Here is a 6,939-nt window from a genome sequence, read left to right as displayed (position 1 = left end):
TTTTTTTTTTTTTTTTTATCTGGAGACCAGTGAACTAAAGAAATAAGTGCTCTGTTCTGAACACATTAAACATTCATTATAGGCACTCATTCAAAAAGGGTGAAAATAAGAGACACACAGGTCCATAGTGACTCAGAAATCCAGGCAGACAAATATTGAGTGTTCCTTGATTAATATTAATTCATCCTCTTGCCTTTAAATAAATTTCCTTGCTTCTGGGCTCTACCCTCTAACATTTTGGTTATATCCTCTGAGTCATAGTTTCATAAAAGAAAATGTATGCCTGCAGTTGATTTCTGCTTGCAGAATTGGGGAAGCGTAAAGGATCTCATTTCTTACTCTCTTGTCATGTCAAGCCTCTGATTCTTTAAATATAATTTTCCTAAAATTCTGTGGATCTCCTTTGAGTTTTATTGAGGTTTATTCTATTAGCTAAAATCTACAGCCATAAATCTTTTGATTAGTTCCTTTTCTACTGTGGGCTTGTCTGGAAATATCTAAGAGGCATCTTCTCTTAAATGCCACTTTTTAAAGATTCTGTGCAAACAGTTAAGCACTCAGCTCTTAACCAAAAGGTTAGAAGTTCAAATCCATACACTGGCTTCACAGAAGAAAGACAGGGAGACATGGTGATTCACTTCCATAAAGATTACAGTCAACGAAACCCTGTAAGTTTGAGACACTTGGTCATATGGGGCCTCTCTGAGTCAAAAAAGACTCAACATCTTTCATTAGTTCTGTAAATATTTGCCTATTATGATATCAAGTCATGCAGTAGGTTCAAGACAATTTGTAATATATTCTTATTGGCTTGTCCCCACTCGCTGGAAGCTAAACTGCTCTCCTCTACTATAATAGATTAATTTGTATGACCCCAAAATATGTGCTTGAATCCTAAACCCTATAAAAGTAGATGCAATCCCTTTGGGATTAGGATTTTCTTGGTTATCTCAATGAGGTCTTATCAGTGTAAAGAATATCATAAGCCAATGACTTCTGAGATATAAAAGGACAAAACTAGACACTGAAGCAAAGAAGGACAAAGGAAGAAAGATAGCTGCCACGTGGATAAACTCACCAAGGAACCGAGGAAAAGAAGCTGAAAGAGACAAGAATTGTCCCCAAGTGCTGACAGAGAGACTTTCTCTGCAGTCAGCGCTCTGAATTCAGACTTCTAGCCCCTTAAGCTATGAGAAAATAAAGTTCTGTTTGTCAAATTAAAAAAAAAAAAAAAGACTCAACAGCACCTAACAACAACAACGAAAAGGCCCTGTTATTTGATTGAAGTATCTGTGAGTCACACACTTAAAATATTTTGAGGGCCCTTTTTCTGACTCTATAGTACCTTGAGATATCAATTTATGTCTTTGTAAGATCATTACAAAAGATTTTATAGCTATGCTCTTGACTTTATCTTAAGACTATGTTGCTTCTTTGTCTATTTTTCCAACAGTGCTCTGAATTCATTTTTGTTAGGAAGCCATTCTTAATATTAGGTTTTTTTTTTTTTTTTTTTTAAGTCTAGAACATCTGTGGCATTCAAAACCATTGAGTCACCACTCCTTCATGTTTAACATGCCTTCCTTTATCTTACTTTTCTTTTTTGCATTTTATTATAAGCAGCAAAAACACATCAAGAACCATCTCCAACACTCTGGTTGGATCTCTCTTTATCTATATTGCCCAGTTCATTAGGTACATTGTCTACTTCCCACTTTACAAAAATCCAAAGAGTTACTAACCTTTCTGTCACTATATAACAAGAATTTTCTTTCCACAAGTTTCTAGTAAGATGCTCACCACTTTCCTGTAAGCTTTTGCTGACAGTCTTATGCCATGATGCTTCTACTACTTCTTTAGCGTATTTTAAGCTTTCAGTAACAGGCTTTTCAAAGTCCTCCAAGTGTCTGCTTCTGCTCAGTTTTTCAAAGCCACTTGCAATTTTTTAAGTATTTCATAAGTAGCCACACAAAACTGATGCCAATATTTGCATTACTTACCTATTGCTATGTGACAAATTACTAAGAAATTTAGCAGATTAAAACTGAAATATTTGTTGTGTTAATTTTTTCTGAGGATGAAGAATACAGAAGCAACTTAACTAGGCATTTCTTGTTCAGAGCTTCTCATTTCACACACAAAAAGAGATGCAGTTATCTGAAGGTTTATGGACTGGGAATCCACTCTTTCATTGAAAGGAACTTTGTTTCTCTGACTCTTGGACACAGGTTTAAATTCTTTACAATATAGGTATTGTCATAGGTATACTTATATTTCTCAGAGTAAGTGATCTGAGAGGAAGGGAGAGAAAGCAATCAAGATTGAAGATGCAGTGACTTATACCTTTTAATCATGGAAGTAATGTTTTATCACTTCTCCATTCTATTGGCCACTCAGATAAATCCTGATACAATATGAGAGGGTAATACACAAAGATATGAATACCAGGAATCTGGATAATTGGGAAACATCTTGGAGACTGACAACCATAATACAGATAATGTGTGTCATGTGTTTCTTGTTAAATGTTGTATCTTCAGAGTCTATTGCATGACAATACCTTGTATTATTTCTTTAAATGTAAACACATTTAATTAGTCACATATTTTATGAGTCATATGAGTACTTTACTCATATTTTAGCTAAGAGCTGAGTTAAGGTATTGTAGCATGAAGAGTTAGAATACTTCTCCTATGCCAATATCTATTTGTATTAACTAATTGGACTTTAAGCTTAGGAACATCCTTAGTTCAGAGTGAGTTCAAAGTTTATTTTTAGCCAAGTCCAGTATTGGGGTTCAGACATTTGAGATACGTATCATATTGAGGTGAAATAACAGAGTGAAATTTCAAGAAAGGTGTTCCCACAACCAGACTGCTGCGGGGAAACAGAAAACCCCTCTGCCCTACACCTGCCACCCCACCCACCAGCAACTGGTGTTGTGAGTTCCTGTACCACTCACCCAGTGACCAGTGACCCATTCAATCTTGCCTCAAGCACTTGGCAACCAGTTGTGCATACATATAGTGACCAACCAAGCAATCAGTAAGAATGCTCCCTAAACCCATGCTCTGGTGATTGGCCAGACAGACATATCCCCTCATAAGTAACACCAATCAGATCCTGATCATCACCCTCTGCATCTATGCAAAATGACAAGCAGGAGACTCTAGTGGCCTCATGCAATGTATTCCCAGTTGCAACATCACATATCCCACACTCAAATCTCATCAGAAACCTATAGGCCACCTGCATTTCCAGTGAAATACCTTGATACCTACCAGCTACTGAAACATCAATTTGGGTACATGTAGTAGGCCTACTCCTTCCATCTGGGTAACACCCACTCAGAGTGAATACTGAGACACCCTTCCCTGACTGATAGAACATGCACTAACAGCTAGCACCAAATAAGAAAAGAAGGCCCTCATGATCCCACAAGGGCTGTGTAAGGACCCTGACCACCTAAAACATGTCACCTAATACCAGAGAAAGAACCTGTTCTCCCACCTCCACTCCAACCAGGTAAAGAAAGACATACGCACCTAACCAAAGAACTTGCACATGGGAATGACCTGTCATGCCCACTAGTTAGAGGAAATCACACCCAGCCAACAGACCCCAACACAGTCACACATAGCTAGAAGTACAGGACAACAATAACTAAAATAATGCAAAGAAAGAAAAAACCCAAAACCCACTGCTGTCGAGTCAGATCCAACTCATAACGACCCTTCCTTGTGTTTCTGAAGCAGTATCACTATAGAAATAGATTGCCCAATCTTCCTTCCAAGAAGTGGCTGGTGGGTTTGAACTGCCAGCCATCTGGTTAGCAGTCAAATGTTTTAGGCACTGTGCTACCAGACCTCCTAAAGAAAGAAAGACATTCTAAAATAAAAGAGAAGAAACAAAGATCTGGATACATTGAAACAAACATACAATTAAAAAAAAAAAAAAAGCACAAAACAAACATATGTACAGTCACTATATAAATTAATTAACATCTTAATGCCTCAGAGTTAACAGACACTAAAAAACAATATCAAGAAACAGGATAAGATGGCTCAAACAAGTGAACCAAATAAAGGGGTAGAAAATCATCCTGAGGAAGAAATGGTAATGGAACTACTTAATAAGGAATTTAAAATATTTGTATATAAGATCCTCAAAAAGATAAAGGAAAACACAGACAAAACTGTAGAAGAATTCAGGAAAACAATACAAGAAAAAAATGACAAAATAAATAGACAATTAGAAACCATACAAAAACAACACCTAGAATTTCAGAAGATTAATAATAAAATACCAGAAATAGATAACTCAATGGAAAGGAATAGAAGTAGAATTGAATGAAGGCAAGAAAGAAACAGTGAAATGGAGGATGCATCGCTTGATAATAATTTGTTTGAAGAATGATTAGAAAAAGAAAGAAGAAAAATGAAGAAAGCCTAAGAGTTATGTGGGGCACTATCAAGAGGAATAATTTGCACATAATAATAATCCCAGAAGAAGAGGAAAACTAAAAAAAAGTCAAACTCACTAAGTTTGAGTCAGATCCAACTCACATTGACCCATCCTTGGGTTTCCAAGGCATTATCACTATAGAAGTAGATTTCCCAATCTTCCTTCTGAGGAGTGGCTGGTGGGTTTGAGCCCCCACCCTTCTGGTTAGCAGCCAAATGTCTTAAGCATTATGCCACTAGAGATCCTAGAAGAAGAGGAGAGGGGGAAAAAAAATAACAGAGAATTTTTGAAGATTTATTAACAGAAAACTGCCTAAATATCATGAAAGATGAGAAATTTCCATCCAAGAAGTTAAACAAACTCCATACAGAGAACAAGGCATATCATAATCAAACTTTCCAACACCAAAGACAAAGAATTCTGAGAGCAGCTCATGAAAAATAAAATATCAAAGGGCACCAATAACACTAAGCACTGATTTTTCATCAGACCTCATGCAGGTAAAAAAGGCAATGTGATAAAATATGTAAAACCTGAAAGAAGAAAATTGACCACCAAGTATCCTATATTCAGCAACATTGTCTTTCAAATTTGATAGTAAACTAGTATATTCCTAGAATAAGAGAAATTAAGTGAATTTGAGAAAAGGAGACTAACTTTACAAGATACATTAAAGGGAGTCTTTCAAACAGATAACCAGTGATATCAAACAGCCTAAAATTAAGATGCATGACTGCATCACGCAAATTCAAACCCAGAAAAGAATTCTCAAAAGTGAAAAAAGGTGCAAAACTAAAAACAGAGACCCAGTAACTTTCAAAACAAGAAAAGATAACAAATGGTTTAACTATATAACTTACATATAGAGATGAAGTCAAAGAGCTATTCATATATAGCAAGCTATTTTAAACTTAGGAAGATAACAATCAATTTCAGAGTAACCACAAAGAAAATTAATACATCAAGTCACCAAAATAAAGAGAAAGACTCAGCAAACATAAAATCAAGAACAGTGAAGGATATGAAAGAAAATCCATAAACAAAAATAACTCAGCACAGAAAATTAAGCAGAATAAAGAAACTCTCAACACCACATAAAAAATAATGTAACAAAATAACAGCAGTAAATTCATACCTATCAATAGTCACACTGTAAAGTTACAGAGAGTGGTAGAATGGATCTTTAAAAAAATATTTTAAAGACTTATAAATATGTTACCTGCATGCCTTAGAAACAAAGACATAAATGTGTTTAAAAAAAAGATGGAAAAATATATAAATATAAATATAAATATAAATATATATATATCCAGTAAACATTAACCAAAAGAGAATAGGAGTAATAACAATAATCTCTAATAAAAAGACTTTAAGACAAAATTGATTATAAGACCAGAGAAGGGCATCAGGTAATGATTAAAAGGTCAATCCACTAAGAGAACATAGCCATGATAAATATGTACTCACCCAATGGCAGAGCTCCAAAATAGATACAACAAAATATTTGCTCCTTAGCACTTGAAAGAGGTCCTTTGCAGCTGATTTGTCCAGTGCTATACAACATCTGATGTCCTGACTATTGTTTCCATTGGCGTTGATTGTAGAACCAAGCAATGTGAAGTCTTTGACAATTGTCTTTGACAATTTCAATCTTTTCTCCATTAATCGTAATGCTGCTTAAAGGTCTAGTTGTGAGGACTTTTGTTTTCTTTATATTGAGATGTAATACATACAATCATAGTACAAAAAAAAAAAAAAAAACCCACCAAACTTACTGCTGTTGAGTCAATTCGACTCATAGAAACCCCTCCTTAGGTTTCTGAGGCAGTATCTCTATGGAGCTAGATTACCCAATATTCTTTCTGAGGAGTGGCTGGTGGGTTTGAACTCCCAGCCTTCTGCTTGGCAGTAAAATGTCTCAGGCACTACCCCACCAGAGCTCCCACAATAATAGTAGGAGAGTTTATCACATCATTTTCAATGGTAGAAAAAACTAGAAAGACACTAAACAGAGATACAGGAGATCTAAGTAACACAATCAACCAACTTGACCTCACTGACATATATATACAGAACATATCACCCAACAGCAGCAAAATACACAATCTTCTCTAGTGGATCTAGAATGGATCATTCTGAAGAATAGACCAAATTTTAGGCCACAAAGCAAGCCTAAATAAATTCAAAAATACCAAAATAATAAAAACATCTTCTCTGATCATAACACTATTAAGGTAGAAATCAGTAACAAAAAGAACAAGGAAAATAATAAAAGGAAACTGAATAACACCTTACTTAAAAACTATTGAGTAATAGAAGAAATTAAAAATTTTTAGAATCAACTGAGAATGAAAACAAAACATATCAAAATATTTAAGACACAGAGTGTGTCAAAGCAGTACTCAGAGGAGAATTTATAGTAATAAATGCACACATCAAAAAACAAGAAAAGGCCAAAATCAGTGGCTTAACGTT

The sequence above is a fragment of the Orycteropus afer genome, unplaced genomic scaffold (assembly GCF_000298275.1).
Source record: "Orycteropus afer afer isolate SDZICR_OR568_19922 unplaced genomic scaffold, OryAfe1.0 scaffold00022, whole genome shotgun sequence".
NCBI classification, from domain to species: domain Eukaryota; kingdom Metazoa; phylum Chordata; class Mammalia; order Tubulidentata; family Orycteropodidae; genus Orycteropus; species Orycteropus afer.
Note: the sequence above shows the minus strand (reverse complement) of the source record.